At 32.4% G+C, this 20,424-nt stretch overlaps 1 protein-coding gene across 1 annotated transcript in view; it reads right to left on the bottom strand.

Moving 5' to 3' along the window:
• LOC117171857 overlaps positions 1–16,737 on the bottom strand; it is a 600,209-nt gene extending 583,472 nt beyond the window's left edge. The window contains exon 1 of the mRNA XM_033359492.1: positions 16,395–16,737. The gene's annotated coding sequence lies outside the window, so the exon portion shown is untranslated. The remainder of the gene's footprint in view (positions 1–16,394) is intronic.
• Between the last annotated feature and the right edge of the window lie 3,687 nt (positions 16,738–20,424).

The following is a 20,424-nucleotide window of genomic DNA, read 5'->3' as shown; positions in this document are numbered from 1 at the left end:
AAACGACCGCATTTGAAGAAGAAAAAACCGCTTTATCATCACCACAATGCGCCTGTTCATTCATGCTTAGTTGCACAAGCAAAATTGCATGAAATCGGTTTCAAATTGGTTCCTCAGCTTATTTTGGAGACCTTCCGATCGAGTACTTTTCGGACGGTATCAAAAAGTTAGAAAATCGTTGGACTCGCTGTATCGACCTAAAAGGAGAGTATGTTGAAAAATAAAACCGACTTTGGCCAAAAAAACGTCCCAGCAAGGGATCGAGATCCATCATGGAAGATCAGGTTGTATATGGATGTCAGCAAAGTGAGTTGCAAATTGAGCCGATTAACTCAATATAAAAAAAAATTGAACCAGAAAGCTGATGAACCATGTTACTAAAATCATCCACCCTCGTCACATTGAGAGATTAACACCAGCAATATTAGATGAAATTTTAGACTCTCAACGACAGAGACTTGATGTTCTTACTGCCAGACTGCGTCGGTACAAGGAAAGTAACGCACGAAAGCAACAAAATCAAAACTTTCAGACAGATGAAAGAAGGCTCTATCGTGAACTCAGCGTAAAGCCAAATAACCACCAAGGCACCGAAGTCTCTCTATTGGAAGATATGACTAACTACTGGTCGGGTGTTTGGAGAAAAATGAAGAGATGCAATTTGGACACTGCGTGGTTTAAACTGGAGGAAGCAAGGGCAAGAAATAGCCCTGAAATTCATCTGAGAAACATCACAGCTTTGGTTGTTTAAGCGGTCTTGAAAAGCGCAAGTAATTGGAAAGCTCCAGGTCCGAACATGGTACACAACTTCTGGTACAAGTACCTGACGAGTGTGCATCTTGCGTCGTCAAGGTGTTTTCAGAAGGTCATTGAATACCCAGATCTTATGCCAGGTTTTATGCTCCAACGTACTGCGTATATGATACCAAAAAAACCAGACGCTCAAAATCCATCTGACTTTCGACCGATTTCCAGTCTTCCAAAAATGTATAAATCTCTTACGGCTATCATTGCAGATAAGGTATATTCTCATTGCGATGAGAATGACATTCTTACAGAAAAACAAAAAGGATGTTGTAAAAACCCACGAGGCTGTAAAGATCTAGTCACTATAGACGCTGTAGCCATGACTCAAGCTCGTAAGCATCAAAGGAACTTACCCATTGGCATACATTGACTACAAGCAAGCGTTTACTTTCATGCCGCATGACTATTTGCTTAAAGTCTTAAAAATTTACCAAATCTACTGTTAAGACAAACCTAACGACTGCCTTCACTACGAGACTCAGATTAATTATGAAGAGTTTTCTCAACGCGGCAAACAAAATTAGGGCGATCAAACATATGCCATTCCCGTCCTCACGTACTCCTTTGGGCTCATAAAATGGTCTAACAACGACCTTGAAAAGTTAAACAAAATTTTTCTCGTAGAAGTGACGATTCAGCGATTGAAAGGGTAATTCTACCATGACATTTAGGGGGTAGGGGCGTTGTAGATGTCAAAAAACTGCGTGAGTCACAAGGTATACAGTTGTGAGACTATTTTAACAGCAAAGGAAATGTTGCGTTTTACAGTACCATCTGTCAAGCGGATCTTGCATACACGCCCTTAAATTTGTCCTCCATGGCGAGCACCCCAACAAGTTAGATCAAAATGAAGTGGATAGTGAGGCATCCAATATTTAGCTAAGAAAGAGTGTTCTGTATTCAGAGACAGAAGGATTCGTCATTGCATTACAGGACAAGGTTGTCAGCACCAGGAATTATCGCAAGAACATGTTACATCAAGAGGTGGTTGACCGGTGCCGACTATGTGGGGGAACCAGCAAATCCTTCGAGCACATTATTGATGGCTGTCGCGTAATGGCTCAGAGGGAATATACGCACAGACATAATGATTTAACGGGCATTATACATCAACAACTTGCCCTGAACCTAGGAATCTTAAAAGATTGAAGGACCTTCTATAAGGCCCAATGTCCGTTTTAGAAAGCGAAGATTACATCTTATATTGATATGTTAACATCCAAACGGATCATTACATCCGGGCCAATCGACCTGACATCGTGATGTGAGAAAAAAGTTGGAAGAGTCTACATCATCGACATTGCTTGTCCGCTTAACTGAAATTTGCAGTCAACCTATACAACCAAGATCCAAAAGTATAGCGAGTTAAGGCATGAAGTAAAGACCATATGGAGGAATGTGAATCATGCATCTATTCATCTCATTTTGATTTCGGCTACAGGCAATGTGCACGCAAGATGCACTGAATGTCTTGAACATTTAAGTGTCAGTAATTTATTGGCAGCAGCTCAGAAGGCGGTTTTATTAAACACCTGTCGCATTGTAAGAAACTTTCTTGATCATTAGGAAGCGAGCGACTAAAAACCCGTGGAGTGGCAGATGGTAGCTCTAAGAAAGCATCCAGGTGTGCCTGTTGTCACCTCGAACGCTCGTGGCCGCTCGAAATTGTATACCTACAACATTATCGCAGCAGGTTTCAAGCATCGTATTCAATTATTTGTAATAACTTATAACATTCTAATCTCATCAGTCACTTTACTTAGCCAGTTGCTATGATGTATAACCAAGTCTACCCGAGCAAAATTTTAATAAAATAATAATAATAATAATAATAATAATAATAATTGTTCTCACCTCCAAGTTGCACCTAGATGCAAAAAGTAGGGAAAAGCCTAGAGATTTGCTAGTCACACAGACAATAAAAAAATTTGTCAGCACGAGAGAAGCGACTGGGTCAATCTTATGGATTTTGAACTGCTAAATCCAAATCTGGCCTCAGAATTTCTCCTAAACGTCGCAGTTTTCCCCTAGATGCAGGAAATAGGGGGAAAACTAGGGATATTATGGATATTATTTTGATAATGCCAGCATACGGAAGAATAAACGTATAGGTGTCATATTCTTATGTGTTGGGACTCGTAAAGACCAAATTTATCCACAAAAATACCCTAGTGCGCTTACTGTTTCCCCTAGCTAGGATAAATCTAGGCAAATTGAAGGTTTTGTGTATGTTATACTGACTTCGCTGGCGGACCGAAGGACCCGAATAGAGCCTCTACAAAGTACCCGTAAAGACCCCATTGGGTCCCCTTTCGGTTCCTTTTTTAAAAAATCGGAAAAACAGCAGAATCAACCTTTAAATTGTTTAAATTCGGATTCTACGTTAAAATTCCCTACAGAAAGTCACGAAGTAATCGCAATAGTTTTTGTTAGCAACGGTAAAAAGTTTAAAATTATATAAGACGTATAACGCCTGTTGACTGCTACACTTCAAACGCATCGCCTGTAAGTATCAGTCAACAGGCATTATACTTCTTATATTTTTTAAACTTTTTACCGTTGCAAAAAAAAACTATTGCGATTATTCCGTGACTTTCTATAGGGGATTTTAATGTAGAATCCAAATTTAAACAATTTAAATTTGATTTTGCTATTTTTTCGAGTGTTTTTAAAAAGGAACCGAATGGGAACCCAATGGGGTCTTTACGGGTACATTGTAGAGGCTCAAAATCCATCAGGACAGCCTATCACTTGTCTCGTCGAGACAAATTTTTTGTATGGCCTGTGTGACTAGAAAATCCCCAAGGTTTTCCCCTATTTTGTGCATCTAGGGGAGAATTGAGACGTGTAGGACAAATTCTAAAGCCATATCCGTATTTAGCGGCTCAAAATCCATTAGAGTAGCCTAGTCACTTGTCTCGTGCAGACAAATATTTTTGTATGGCCTGTATGACTAGAAAATCCCCAAGGGTTTCCCCTATTTTCTGTACTTAGGGGAAAGCTGAGACGTGTAGGAGAAATTCTGAGGCAATATTCGAATTGAGCGACTCAAAATCCATTAGAGTAGCCTAGTCACTTGTCTCCTGCAGACAAATTTTTCGTATGACCTGTGTGACTAGAAAATCCCCAAGATTTTTTCATATTTTCTGCATCTAGTGAAAAACTGAGACGTGTAGGACAAATTCTGACGCCATATTCGGATTCAGCGGCTCGAAATCCATAAGAGTAGCCTAGTCACTTGTCTCGTGCAGACAAATTTCTTGTATGGCATATGTGACCAGAAAATCTCTAGGCTTTTTTCCCTACTTCTTACATCTATGGGAAAACTGAGACGTGTAGGACAAATTCAGAGTCCATATTTGGATTCAGTGGCTCAAAATCCATAAGGGTAGCCTAATCACTTGTCTCGTGCAGGCAACTTTTTTTTCTGGGCCTGTGTAATGAACTTCGCATTTTCAAACCACGATTTTAATTAATCAATTTAGCAACATTTTTGCACGCGCATTATAATAATCAATGGCCTCATAAAAATTTTAGTAATAACTGTTTCCTTATTCCGGTTTATACAAAATCATTACACTACTTTGTAAGGAATAACGCGATATGTGCTTACTGTACGAATTATGATAACAAGAGTAGATAAATCCTTACAAAGTTGGGAAAAAATTACATTTTTGAAGGCAAATTTCTGCCAATTGTCGAATCTCGGGCTTAGTTAAGTCTCCTACAGTCCCCTGGACTTTTCACATCAAAGTTTATGAAAAAAATAAATATTTTCTTTCAAATTAAACTAGTAATTCTTATACCTCAAATTACAGGGAAATTAATGAAATTATTTATTATTTTTAATAATGTAAGAGAAGGTGTTGTGAAAAATGTGGTTTATGGGGGTAGATGGAGGGGAAATGTGTTAAAACTGTTATACAGAAAACTAGTCTTTTGACTTAAAAGTTTAAGAATTGGGACAAATTTTTTTATTTCCTAACTGACAATTCTTTATTTTTTAAAAAATCGTCTTTCTAGTTGAAAATTTATAGTTTTAGTTAAAAATTCATCTCTTTAGTTAAAAAATGTACTATTTTTTTAAATTCGCTTTTTTCGAAAATTAATTAATTTTTTGTGTGAAAAAGTAACTTGTCTTCTTTTAGTTTAAATTTGAGTCTCTTACCGTCTCTTACCGTTTACACTGAAAATGAAAACGTTTAATTTTCAGTTTTAAAAAATTAACGAATTTTAAACCAAATAGTTACATTTTCATATAAAAACATAACATTTCAACGAAATAGTTAAACTTTTAAATCAGTAGACAAATTTTTAACCAAAAACAAAAAAATATGATTATTTTAAAACAATAACAGCTTAATTAAGGCAAAAAATGCATTTTAAGAAGATTTTTTAATTTTTAACCAGAGCTCGATTTTTATCTAAAATAATGAATCTTCAACCAAAAAATGAATTTTTAAAAAGTCGTTTAACCTTAAAACAATTAGAGAAATTTTGAACAAAAAAGATTAATTCTCAACCAAAGAAAGAAAGAATTTTCCACAAAAGAATTAAATTTTCAACTAAAATGATGAATATATGATCAAGTTTCTACCCAAAGAGATGATTTTTTAACCAATAAACCATTTTCAATCAAGACAGAAAAAAAATTCAACTAAATTGTTGAATATATTCAACCAAAAGTTTTTTTAAACTGTTCCCTTATAGTTTAGAAATCAAGTACTTGGTTGAAAATTCGTCTTTTGTAAAACATTAATATTATTGGTTAAAAATTAATCTTTTGAACATAGAACTTTTCTTATAACGAAAATACAGTTTTCTTAAAATTTTAATCTAAAAAAAAACATCATTCCCTTCCTCATCGATTTAGCGACTTGAAGTGCAGGAGTGGCCTAATGTTAAATGAATTCGTTCTCCTTTGAAATAATTTTTATAACACTGTTTTTTATGTGGAAAATTATTTTTTCGACAGAAAATTCAACTATCACATTTTTGGTAGAAAATTAATTTTTTAAATTAAATCGGGATCTTTCTCAGTTAAAGGTCTAACTAATTGTTTAAAAATTTCTGGATTTGGTAAAAAATTCGTCTTTTTTAGTATAAAATTAATCTTCGTGTTTCAAAATGCATCTTTAAATTGAAAATTATTTTTTTAACTAAAAACTGAACTATCCTATTTTTAGTTGAATATTAAGTTCATAATTGAAGCTTCATCTGTTTCGGTTTAAAACGAACCTTTTTGATTGGAAATTCAATTATTTTCTTCAAATTTATATATATATTTTTAAATTAATTTCTATAATGATAAAATCTACTTATATTACTTTAGATTGAAAAATGATATTTTTAAGTTAAAAATCATATATATTTTTAAAACTTCCTAGATTTTGTAGAAAATTCGTAATTTTTGATAGAAAAGTAATATTCTTGGTTGAAAATTAATATTTTTTATTAAGGAATCAGTTATTTGAAAAAAAATTCCTATTTGGAAAAAAATTCTTCTGTTTTGATACAGTATTTGGACATTCAGAATGTAGTTAAAAATTTCGAAATTGTTGGTAGAAAAATAAACTTCTGAATTGAAATTTCGTCCTTTTTTCGAGGATTTTATTATTTTGTTAAAATTTCCTTTATTTCTGAAAAATTAATTTATTTAAGAGAAAATTCGATTATAACATTTTCGATAGAAGGGTGATATTAACAAATAAATTGATATTTTTTAAATAAAAATTTAATTTTTTTTAAACCGTCTTTTTTAGGTAGGAAATTAATCTTCGCGGTTAAAAATTCATCTTCTTCATTGAGGGTTCAATTTTTTTTTTTTTTGAAAATTCCTTTATAATTAGTCAAAGATTAATTTATGTAAGATAAAATTGGCTTATACCATTTTTGGTAAAGAATTAATATTTAGAATTAAAAATTGATCTTTTTTAGTTGGAAATTCAACCATTTGTTTGAAAATGCACATATTTAGAAAATTTATTTTTTTTTGGTAGGAGATTAGTCTTCTTGGTTAAAAATTTTGCTTTGTCATTAAGAACAAAACTATTAAGTTGCACATTCCTTTTTTTTATTAAAAATTAAATTCTTCAATTGCAAAAGTTAACTATTCCACTTTTAGTGAAACACTGAAATTTTGAATTAAAAATTGATATTTTTGTGTTGAAAATTCAATTATTTGTTTTAAACATCGTCTTTTTTATATAAAATTAATTTTCTTGGTTGAAAATTCATCTGTTTGTATGAAAGTTCAACTATGTATTATCAAATTCATCTATTTTAATCATTTTCAACTCATTCGTTGACAATTTAATTGATTGTCGTTAAATATTAATTCTTTTAACTAAAACGCAATTATCCTATTTCTGGTTCTATACATTTATATTAAATTAATTTTTCTTTGTTAAAATCTTATCTTGTTTATGGAGGATTCAACTATTTGCTTCATTTTTTGTTCGTTAAAAATTAATGTCTTTAAGGAAAATTTTAATTATATCATCGTTGGTTGAAAACTAATCGTTTTTTTGTAGAGAATTAATTTAATGAGTAAAAAATTAATGTATTTTTCATTATTTTTAACATAGATGTCCAAATTCGATTTTTTGTTATCTTATATGGGAAAAAAAGTCTTGCATAATTTACTATAAAAAAAATTATCGCTGAGAGATTCTGATAATTAATGTATAGAACCTGTCTGATTTTGAGTGAACAAAAATGAATAAAGTAATAAAAAATTCAATATAATTACATATACGTCACTGAAAAAATAATTTGTTTAAAACTTTTTCGATTGAAAATTGTTTCATTAAATAAAAAATTGATGACAAACTTTTTTGACTTCCTTGGTGTTGTTTTCTCATCAATTGCACTTCTTTAAAATAAAATAATGTTTTAAGATTACTGCAAGATTTGTCAATAGTTCTTAATAAAATTAAATAAAATTTGAATTTCAAGATAAGTAATTTTCGTTTTTTGTTAGTTTATAACTAAGATATTGATCAAAAAATAATGCTTCCAATTGTAAAACTGCGTACCTACAAGATAGTGTATACTTTTCACAGATCTAATAAAACTCACTGATGAAGGCCATCATTGTTTACCGAAACGTTTGAAACAACTTAAAAACTGTATAAAATTTATTTTTTAATTGAATATTAACTTTTATAAACTAAAAACTACATTATTCTATTTTTGTTCAAAATTTGATATTCTTTATTAAACCTTGAGCTTTTTTAGTTAAAAATGGAATTATTTGTTTGAAAATTTATGTGTTTTGTTGAAAATTGGTGTTTTTTGTTAGAAATATAAAACTCCTTCCTTGAAAAATTATCACCATTGGGTGATAATTCATGTGCTCGTACATAGGGACCCTGTAGTAGGGACGCGCCAAAAGCTATGTGGTGGGAGAAGATAGAACGGAAGTTGGAGCTAGCGGCAGAAGGCGCGAGGTATTCAAACGCCAATAAATAATATACCTAAATCGTCTATTCAATCGGTTGGGGAAAATCAAAGTCATTAATAGTTTTAAAGTTTAAAAAATAGGCAACAGTAACGGTAATGAAATAAAAAAATTTAATTAAAAAGAAAAACAGCATTATGAACCCATACACCTGAAAAACACGTAAAAAAGGAAAATTTGAACAATTTAAAGTACGCATCGTGAACGCACAAGATCAGTACAAGAAGTTATTAAATAAAAGGGAATAGCGATAGAAATTCGTGCTATAAATAAATTAATAACCCGCTGCGTAACTCACGCAGTAGGAAAAAATGCAAAAAGGAAAAAACTGTAGCTATGTGATTATGTGAAGTAAACAATATACGAATGTTAGTGCCACAGGAAAATGCTCCTAAAGCTGTAATAATTATTTTGATATCGTAACGTACTTAATTACATACAATAATTAATATATTAACAGAAACGTTTGAAGTTTAGAAATTTTATAACAAGAATTCATTTAGAAAAATGTATCATGAGTTAAGTATTACCGTTTCAGTAACGACGCCTTAGGTATTAGGAAATTATTTTTTTTATATTTATAACTTTTATTTTTTTTAATAATGATTGGATTGCTTTAGAAGAACACTTAGCCAATATAATTGATATGGTACAGAATAAAGTTTTTCGACTATATTATCTTGTAAATATTTATAAAATACGAAGGTATCGTAAGAAATTAACGATTATGTCGATTCTTTAATTGAAAACTAATATTGAAAATCTATTAAATGAGAGGATTACTTACGGACTAATACTTATAAATAATTCCTGTATATAAATTACCAACACCTGTGAAAGATCACCTAATGTTAAAATTAAAACAATTTTATATAATATTATGATCAAATTCCTAATAAAAAGTATCTGTTGTAAGGAAATGAATTTTTCAATTAATTAGAAACACCAATGAACTATGACTGCTATAGAATATTAAAAATATATATACATAATACAGCTTTATGATTCTAAATATTCATAATTTATATTATGGTCATCCTTAATATACTGTTACACATGTTTTTGATCAGTATCTTCCAAAAGTAAATCTACTCCAAATAATTCATCGCACTGTCTAACCACTTCAGGATGTCAACAAGCACTATTCGCATACCGAAGCGCGAAGCTGTAGTAAATTTTGGTATAGTATTTTGATTTGAAACGGAAGTGTCTTTTTTCTCGCTCGAGCAATACGCAGTCAGCTGCCAGATTGGCGCGTCCCTTACTACAGGGTCCCTACACTTACATCCCTAAAGTATGTATCTGTTGCTGGAGGTTTTCAAAATTGTGTTAAAAAAAATAAAGATTGAGTATTTGGCAAACTTGTCGACAGGTATGAAGACTCGATACATCCATAAAACTGAGAGAATCAAAAATTGTGATTTGTATGTTATGAGAGATCAAGATCTGAGTGAAAATGGCAGTGTTGTGTCGTTGGTCACTACAGTGAATCAACTAGCATAATTAATTCTATCCCATATTTCTTAAGGTTGTATGTAAATCCCATCCCCGTACAAATAGTAGAGTATCGTGGGACGCGCGCCGTCAAGCCATACTATATTGAAAAACTTTAAGGGACGCGCATGATGGAGATTTCAGTGCAGTACTGGCTTAGAATTCGTAGGATGTGTGTATTCGTATAGTTACCACTATTATGTCAGCAGCAGACTTGTAGATCGTGCAACGTTGCAATTAAAACCTAAGCATCGCTGATCAAGTGTAATGTGCGTTTGAATAGCTTGATGCAGCAGATAAGCTGAAGAGAGGGAACAGTGTTGCTGCTATGCGATACTGTTACGTTTATCAGTTTGAAAGTGACTAAAATTGTAATGCTTTTCATTGAACTATCTATGAAACTACATGGTGGAAAAACTTGATATATTTTTTTTAATATTTATTTTCAAACAGCACTAATACCGCCATTTTTTTAATTTCTCAACCAAAGCGTTTAATTACTATAAATTAAAATGTAGGGAGCGCCTGTTCATGAACTACATGTTAAAGTAGTCAACTTTGACACTCCGCATCGGTATGTTTAAAAAATTTGAAATTAATTTAGCATCTAAATAATTATTCTATTTAAATATAGCCCTTTTTTTCAAAAAATTCAACCAGAGATTGATTTTTTTACATACAACCTTAAATCGTATATTACTTAAAAGCATATAAAATATTGAAAGCCTATATATTTTATGCAGCTGTTTTGTGGTGAAGGTGAAGCTCAAGGAGTTTCATGGTACTTTCCTGCTATTGAGTAAAGTTGGTGTAACATTGGTGTATTTTTAGTTATAAGTTAACGTTTTAGTTATTATTTGCATACAATATAGACATTAACATTAAGTATTATTCCTGTGAAGCATGGAATTTGTCATAAAATTTTATTGCTGATATAAAATGCGGTAGCAAGTTATTGAGATTTTGAGGTAAATATTACATTTTCAACTCAGTTCCTTTTTTAAAAATTCAAAAAACAGCAAGATTAACTTTTAAACTGTTCAAATTCGGATTCTACGTTAAATTTTCTATAAGAAAGTCACGTAGTAATCGCAATACTTTTTTTGCAGCGTTAAAAATGTAAAAAAAATATCATTAACTTCTGCTGAAGGTGACTTCAAGCGCATCCATAATAGCTTAAGTAGTATGTTGTGCGCGAAGTTTAAAAATAAACTTCTCTCTAAATTGCATCGCAGCGTTGTTGTCTGAGTTTTCCACTGCGTGGCGCTAGCATCCAGATAAAATTCTTAAAGTTACCGACGGAAAGCTTATTAACTGCTACTAAAAGAAGATATACTTGAAGGCTCCTTCGGCCCATGGAAATGACAGGTATTTTATTTTATAATGTTTTTAACGCTGCCAGAAAAAGTATTGCGAATACTCCATGAGTTTCCAATGCAAATTTTAACGTAGAATCCGAATTTCAACAATTTAAAAGTTGATTTTGCTGTTTTTTTTCAGTTTTTTAAAAAGAACCCGAATAGGGACCCAATGGGGTCTTAACGGGTACTTTTAGATGCTCCATTCGGTTCCTTCGGCCCGCAAGGGAAACTCGGAGTATTTTTTTCGTATTAACTTTTCATAGCAAAAAATAATATTTGATAGATTTTTGTAGATATACGGATGATTACATATAAAAGTCAAAAATGATATAATTCTGCGATCAGCAGTTCGCTCTTGTATTCTAAAATTAATTCCTAACCTCAACATCTCAAAAAATTGTTATCGAATTTTACACCAGCAATGGACTTTGATAATAAAAATTATAACAAATTCCATGCTTCAAAGGAATATTACTTAATGTTAATGTTTATATTACTCAAACATTAACTTGTAATAAAAAATATACTAATGTTATACTAACCTCACACCGAAGCTGAAAAGTACCATTTCACTCCTTGCACTTCACCTTCGCCACAAAAACAGCTTCATATGTAGATGTATCGGGTCTTCACGCCTATCGAAAATTTTAAAAATACTCACTCTGTATCTTCAACAAAAAAAACACAACTTTAAGGACCTGCACAAGGACGAACGCACACTTTTTCGACAGTTTTAACTCTTTTTCAGCTTGCCCAGCCTGTATTGCGGCGGTACGGGTGGAAAGGTGATGGTGAAGGAGAATCGTTGATTCGTATTACCGACTTCGAATTTCGATTATTATTCCCAACAGTGATCCCAAAATACTTGCGCATGCTTGAATTGTGCGGCGCTCATTTGCTCTAGTTCGCGTACGTATTTTAAAATCAAATGCAGACGCGCACCGTAGCCAATGAACGTCACTAAAATTCAAGCAAGCGCAGATCAAGGCAGCTCCGTTGGAATTATTATCTTCAAGAAAACAAATGTAACGTTCCATTACTGTTTGACTTACGGATGCTTCATGTCGCACGCGTATAGCCATCAAAGAACGAGCAATCGTGAATATTTTCCACTGCTGTCTAACCCACTGACGCCTCGTGTCACACGCATATAGCAATAAAAATCAAGTATCATGACAATCGAAATCGACAATATTGTTAAGAGATTTTACATGTAGGATTATCAGTTCTATAATTATGACAGAGCAGTTCGAAATGATTCACAGAATACTTATTTTTCATTCACCGAATTTTTCTCATATCCGCCACAACATACCTAGTTCAGTAATTCCTCAAGCACAATTTTTTCCGTGTATTTTTAGCTATCTTTTATAGTTTAAGAAATCATTTTTGTTAAAAATAACAATAACGGAAGTATGCCCTCAGATCCGAGTAGAACGTTCGTAGAATATTTCACTGAAACGTTCCCAAGCCCGGACATTTTACACGCTCAGGGAACGTTTCGGGCTATTAGGATAGTAGGGGTAAGTGGTATATAGCCCTGGGCTTTAAACGAAATGTCCTGCCAATTATAACTGAAATCTGATTTTGATGTCCGTATTTTTTAGTGTGAGGCTCAAAGCATCAGGTGACACATTTCATTAATGAAAAATGTTTTTCACACTACGATATTATTTTTAATGTAATTAATTTCGAGGTTAAAAAAATTATTTTTAAACAATCAAGACCCCTATTGATTTCGTTTTTTGCCTCAAAATTATTTTATACTTCAAGTTAATTTTCGACACCAAATAAAATCCAGGAAAAAGACTATATAGTGTGGATAAAACTTATTACTAACTTATTATTATTTTGCATAAACAAATTAACTTTAAGTAAAACAAAATTTTTACGAAAGAAACGAAATCAATAGAAGCTACTATTGTTCAGAAATCATTCATTGAACTCAAAATTATCAAAAAAAATTGTTAAATTCTCTGTAAAATACTTTTCCATTCCCCACTTTCTGCTAATGAGCCCCATTTAAATGGACCAGTTTATTCAATTTTAATTAATTTGGGCTACTCGGAGACAAATTTTCCCATTTTTAAAACTTTAATTTGTGATTGGGCCCTCCTCCCCTCCTTTCAGTTTTTGAATATTTTCCTCAAATTCATGATCAGAAATCCGGTTAGAAAGCCTGAAAGCTTCGATCCGAGCTGTAAAAAACTTAAAACTTTCGAGTACCTCGAAAGGTTTGCATACTCGAATGTTCTGGCTAGCTCGAAATCCACTTGACACAACTCGAAAAAACACACTCGTCTTGAAACTAAGTTTCAAGATTTTTGCACACCCGTAAATATCTTATAATTTTTAAGTTTTAAGGCTTTCAAAGTATTAGAGGCAATTTTTGAAAGCCTCATTTCAAATAAGTAATTTTAAGGGTTGAGGGGAAACAGTAGGTTTGGCTGATCACATAAATGATTGCCGCGACATCTATAAGAAAATCGGAAATATAGTCTAGTGCCCCCTGGCAATTATAAATGCAACCTCATACCCGAAAATCGGTAGTATTCTGTTGGTAAATTTTTTTACCTGTTAGAGATAGAAACTTAGCAACTAGAGAGACAGCCTATCTTCAACCATTTTTATTGAACTCTTGCGTTTGGTTCGAGTTCCCGTTTCTCGGCTTACCTGCTCAGCTAATGAAAAATATTGAAAATTGACAAATTTTTCGTCTACACAATCTGCTTGATTTCATGGACATGTAAGAAACGAAGGTTATGTAAACCCTTAGGGGGCATATTATGAATAAAGAAAAAGTAACCTTTGTGAAATATTAGAAATCTTTGGAAAATCATTGAAATCTTTCTGATCGATCTGAAATCTGTGCTCATTCTTTGAAAACTTTATGAAACCTTTGGTAAATCATTTAAATATGTACGCAATCTTTGAAATCTAACAGAAATCTTTGTAAAATAATTGAAGTCTCTGTGAGGACTTTTAAATCGATCCGATATCTTTGAAAAATATTTGAAATATTTAGGGAAACCTTTACATTTTTGTGAAATCTTTCTAAAATCTTGACTATATATTTAAAATATTTTTTAATATTTATTAGATTATTAAAATCTTTACAAAATCTTTATGATATCATTGAAATCTTTGTGAAGTAGTTTTAGTCGATTCGAAATATATACGAAATATTTCAAATCTTTGTGAAATCTTTTAAGTTCATTGGAAATGTTTTAAAAATCTTTTAAATGTTTCTGGAAACTTTTAAAAATGATTGAAATCTTTGGCAATATAAATATCGTAAATATATTCATCATTTATTATTTTTTATTATTAATTGTGCATTTTTTACTTATAATTTATTATTTATGCAAAAATGTTACATAGTGTGATACTCTTGTACTATGCACAGATTGTGATGTTAAATATTTTAAGCTTATGGCCCTGCCCCACCTAGGAAAAAAGGCTAAACCGCTTCTGCCTATGCCTTTGGTCTTTGAAGTACAAATCTTATTCAAAATGCACTGTCGTAAAGTTTCCATCTTTTACAAAACATTTTTGGAAGATTAAGGTTGGTCTTACATGTTTCGAAAAAAGGAAAATTAACTTTAAAAAATTATGGTAAAGGTAGGACAATCTAGGTACACATCGTATGAACCAACTTAAGATAAATTCAAGAAAATTGAATAATTTTAATATATTTAAACATCATACTGACGCACTATTTTGAAGAACAAAATTCGCCAATATCACTGGTGTCTCGCAATTTAATAAATCACAATATTTCTTCTCTTTCTTTTAGAAAACATTTTCTAACTTCTCTGCTGATCAGCTAAAATAATATATGTTTATGACGCATTGTCTTTGGTTACGGCATTTCCTATAACTCAAATCCCTTTTCCAGCTCGTTCAGGACTAACGTTGTGGCAAATGCTATGACCGTAATCAGTGGCAATATATTAATTTAAAATACTTTTTAACCTTTTTCGAGTCCTTTAATAAGAAATTTTTCAAAATTGTACCATTTGAATTTGTATCTTTAATTGGTTAAACACATTTAAAACGTTTAATAATAATTTTCAGATAAACCCTCAATTTTCGATATATTTTAGGTGGAGTTTGCACTGCTGGCTTCTCATACAAAAAAATGGCTTAGTGCCATATTTTAGGTAATGTGCAAGAAGTCTGGATGATAATTTCAAGTTTTCTAGAAATTACTACCATGCGTCCAGGAACTATGTTTCAAGAAAGTTCCAAAAATCGTGTTTGTGTAGACTGACCCGACCCATTGCATTGTAGAGATATATAAAAGTGTATTTTCGAATATAATTTGATTTTGAGAGAAGCCCGCCTTATAAAAAAGTATATCAATAAACATTTAATAAACAAACATGCAATTTTTGCATAGTTTTTTGGCATAAAAGAACCTTTTTTTACCGAAATCTACCAAAGGGATAAATTGATCAATAATCACTTCCATTTTATTTGTATCAAAAGAGTAGTTTCAAATATAAGTTGATTTCGAGAGAAACCCGCCTAATGAAAGTCCATATTGATAAACATTTAATGAACAAAAGTGCAATTTTTTCGTTATTTTTCAAGAGTTTTGGCAGAAAGAAAACATTTATTACAGAATCCTAAACAATTTGATTTTGAATAACTTGTAAAATAAGGATATTTTTCCGCTTTAAATAAATCAGAATACTTTAATAAATTTGTAAATGCAGCAACATTATATAGTTTTTTTCTCAAATGTTCAATCATAAGCAGGGGCTTCGTCTCGTCGAGGTATGCGCAAGTATAAGTTCCAAAGTCTTAAAAAAATTACAGTTTTCGTAAGGATAGACTCAAATTCGGTTTTGCTTTTCATTACTTAAAATAAAATTTAAAAATGGATTAGATTATGTAAGATTGAATTAATAAAAATTTTAAAAATCATTTTCAAGAGAAAGCCGCCACAGATGTATGTTTACTTTTGCAATGCAAAAGACAAAAGTTGAGTTTATATGTTATTTTGCGAGTGGTTTTGCTGAAACTATTTTGAGGAAGTTACCCTTTCACCTGAAACTTTGAGGAGGAAACGTTTTTATTTTTTCATTAATTTATCTAAAAAGTTAAAAGGATTATTCGCTCTTTTGCTGTAACAACTCGATGTCATCTGGCGAGTTCAGCTGGCAGGGCATCTCTGAACACGTTTTTCGTAATTATCGATCCCATCTGTGCTTTCTCGGGCATAAGCAGACGGTCTACTTTTCAATTCATTGCAACACGCTTACCTTTCAGCATTCTTGTTAACATCACTGGCATATATGAGATGAAGAAAACAAATTCCATGCAGGATTAGCAGCAGAGCGGTCCTTACCGAGGGATCGAGAAATTGTAAGACGTGTATATATAGTTACATTACACGTATTAACCTACCAGGTTCATTATATCTTTAAACTAATCAGTCCAGATGAATGGACACAGTGAAAGTGGGCTCGAGGTTACTTTTTCTTTTTTGTCTATCCTTTCTTTTGACACTACCTAGCGGAACTACGAGCCACAATCCCTTTTTCGTGAAAAATAATAGTTTTTTAATTAGCTTGTTATCGCGAGCGCGGAACTTACGTGCTAAGCAACTCTCGTTCTTGTCACGACTGCCTGAGCCAGGAAGTGCCTGGAACTAAGGGGTGCTTGCAATATTGACAGGTGGCGCTGCAAGCTATCAACTACCCTAGCTTGGTATAGGGGGTGTTGTACAAAAACACAAGCGAAAGGAAATATTTTACTGATCTAAATACATTTTCTTTTTTCGAAGTTCAAAAATATTTCGTTCTAAAATATGAAAATAAAAAGAGCTATTTAATTATTTTATTGGACGTCATTATGGACTTTTATTTTTAATTATAAATTATTCGAATTATGACATATTTTATAAAACTAAAAATTTCTTTTCGCGAAGTTTGAAAAAATTCGTTGTAAACTGTACAAATAAGCGATTATTGAGCTTTCAATTGTTCGCCATTGAAGATTTTTTTTAAATTTGTTATTTTAAGATCTGGGGTGGTCCAAATATTTTGTCACACGTCTGGGGTTTGAGGCCCTATTCCAAAGATACATTCGTTGACCTATTCGTTTTAGCCCTATTTCTCCTATGTAAATCTTATGGGCAACTTCAAGGTCCCTATAATATGTCAATCCCGGTAATAAACGTTGAATTCAAAAGAATTAAGAATTTGTATTCCTATGAATACGCGATTTTTCCTTGGTCTAAAAATCTTCCAACGGAAATGAAAAATTGCAAATCCTATTTCTATTAATCCACTTTGTAAAATTTATTATACATATTTTGTGAACTTATTAGAAGGAATTAAATAAACTGAAAATATGAACACGTTCGCGGAATACATGACATCTCTGTCAGACATGCTTATCGGTACGATTAGAAAGTATTAAATATATTGAAAACACATTCTCTCTTTGAGAATAGGAAACTATGCAGCGGTCACTATGGAAATAGAAATTAATAAATGTCGGAGATGTCCTATTCTCATAATGACTTTTTACACAGATGGAAAAGTCGCGCATTCAAAAGAATAGAATAATCTTCACTTTTACGCTAAAATCTGAAAATTTTAATTTTTCTCAATTCAACGCTTATTACCGGTATACAAAATTTGTCTAGCGCATATCAAAAGCCCAAAAGACTCTCGATCGAGAAGCTCGCCCAGCGCTCGAGATCGGGTGACATTATTGTACAAACTTCTCGTTGGACGGAAATCGTTAGTCACAAGATTAAATTAGTTTAATATAAGGTTGTGATGAATTATGAGAAGAAACTTCTTTCTATTTTCAGATTTTCCGCCTGAAAAGTATTTTTAATAATAAGCATAAAAACTGAAAAATATTTGTGACCAAATTCAATTACTTTTAAAGAAATAAATCATCATAAGTTGGAAAAATATTATTCTAACTGTTTTAATCTTTGACGGAAATACGGGATATACGGTAGCAATGCCTATAGGTTAAAGAAAAAAAACTAAAATCGCCTCTTGTTAATCAATATTGGATTGCAAACTGACAGATCGGTAACGCCGTTTTTCTAGTTTCACCAATAAAAAGTATCGAAAGAACTAAAAAGTTAAAACAACTTCCAGTGGAACATTTGTTACTTACTATTGAGGGGAGATTTTTGGAAATTTTCAGATCAATTCATTGAAAATTGCCAGAAATATCCATTTTACAAGAAACCATGCGATGCTGACAACGATAACTCCCCGAGCACTTAGCACTCTCGGGCAACTATTCAATACAAATTTTAAAAACCTCCCTACTGATGGAAAATTTTAGAATATTCACAGGCAAAGTAGCCTAGCCCGTTTCAGGCTATCTACAAGCTCTATTTGAATGATTCCGTCTCAAGAGATCATCAGAGAGATTTGGGTGCTTTTAAGAGTGATGCAACGGTCATATAATGGTTCTATTATATTTTTCACGTACCAGGCGGGCAACGTTATTTGCAGGAGTTGGCCGTCCTCAACCCGACTTAATTTTAAATTTTTCTTCAAATTATTTAAAAAAATTTTTATTGATGAATTTCCTCATCATACGTATTTCATAATTATAACTTATATACTAATTTGGATTTTATTAAAAAAATGTTTTCTGTTTTGGCGTATCGCATACCATTTACGAGATACGTTATGCCCTCCATTGAATGTCTCATAGATCCATATAGACCTTTTTTAAGTATCTAATTGTTCCTAATGGTTTCTACTGGTAGTGCCACTTAGAGAAAATTTGCCATATAGAAAATCAACAAGCATCTATATGGATTTCTTTGTAATGTATTCTATATGGATTTCCTAATAGAATTTGAGATAGTTTCTGAATGGGATTCCAAGAGCGTCTCTTTTGTTATAAGTATTTATATGGATATCCATACAGGATTTTCCTGTCGACACACGAAGTCCCTAAGCATCTACATGGATTTATATGAATGTTCATAATAGGTAATCTATATGGAATTACAAAGAAGATTTAAAGTGGTTCCTATATCAATATATGAAATATATGGATCTATATGGGTAAAAGGGAAAGGAAAAGGGCGAAAGAGAAAAATAAAAGGGGAAAGAGAAGAATAGGAAAAAGAACAAGGGTAAAGGGAACCATTCCCCTCCCCCTTTACCATTTTCTCACCCCCCTTGCATTTTTCTTTCCCCTTTCCACGTCCCACTATTAACCCTTTTATTCCCTATTCCTCTTTAGGGTTTCAACTTTCCCTTTACACCATTTACCCTTTCCTTCTATCTTAATTTCCCCGTTCCCCCTACTTTTTTCGTATTCTCCACGTTCTCTTTTTATTTTTCCCACTTTCGCCTTTTCCTTTGTCCTTTCCCTTTTCTTCCTTTACAATTTCTCATTTATTCCTTCCCTTGTCCTTTCCCCCATTCCATTTTGCTGTTTCTCTTTCCCGTTTAACCTTTCCTTTTTAAGCTTTCCCTTTTCATCCTGCCCACGTTCCTTTCAACCTTCTTTCTCTTTTCCCCATTTACCTCTTTCCCCTTTCCTTTTCCTCTTTTAATTTTCACCCTTTCCCCTTTCTGATATCCTCTTTTGGAAAAACGGAAAGGGGGAAATGGAAAAATACAAAAAAGATAAAATAGGTGAAGGGAAAGATTAAAAGGGAATCCGGAAAAGGAAAAGGGAAGCAGAAAATGAGACACCGGAAAGGGTGAAAAGGGAGAGAAAAGGAGGAATGAGACAAAAGGGAAAAGAGAATAGGAAAAAGAACAAGGGTAAAGGGAACGGGAAAATAGAGGAAGGTGGAAGGCAAAGGTGTGAAAAGGGAAAGGGGAAGCGGTTAAGGAAAATGGGGAAATAGAAAAATAAGTAAGGGAAAAGGGGAAAAGAAAAAGAGAAAGGGTGAAATGAAGAAAAGAGAAAAAAATGATGGAACGGGGAAAAGATGAAAAAGGAAAGGTTAAAAGGGGAAAGCGAAATAGTTCAAGGAAATGGGGGAAAGGAAAAGAGGAGGAAAAAATGAGAAACAGGAAAGGGTGAAAATGGAAAGAAAAGGGCGGAAATAGAAAAAGGGAACAATAAAAGGGGAACAGGAAGAACATGAAAAAAGGGTAAAGTGTAAGTAGAAATGAAGAAATGGTAAATGGTGGAAAGAGAAAGGAGAAATAGTCAAGAGGAATTGAGAAAAGGAAAGGGTTAAAAGGGGAAAGGAAAACGGTGTATATGATTGGGAAAGGGGAAAGGAAAATTCAAAGGGGGTGAAAAGGGAGTAAAGGGAAAGGGATATAAGAAAGGGGAAAG

The sequence above is a fragment of the Belonocnema kinseyi genome, chromosome 4, assembly GCF_010883055.1.
Source record: "Belonocnema kinseyi isolate 2016_QV_RU_SX_M_011 chromosome 4, B_treatae_v1, whole genome shotgun sequence".
NCBI classification, from domain to species: domain Eukaryota; kingdom Metazoa; phylum Arthropoda; class Insecta; order Hymenoptera; family Cynipidae; genus Belonocnema; species Belonocnema kinseyi.
Note: the sequence above shows the minus strand (reverse complement) of the source record. Positions and strands in the feature narration are given on the sequence as shown.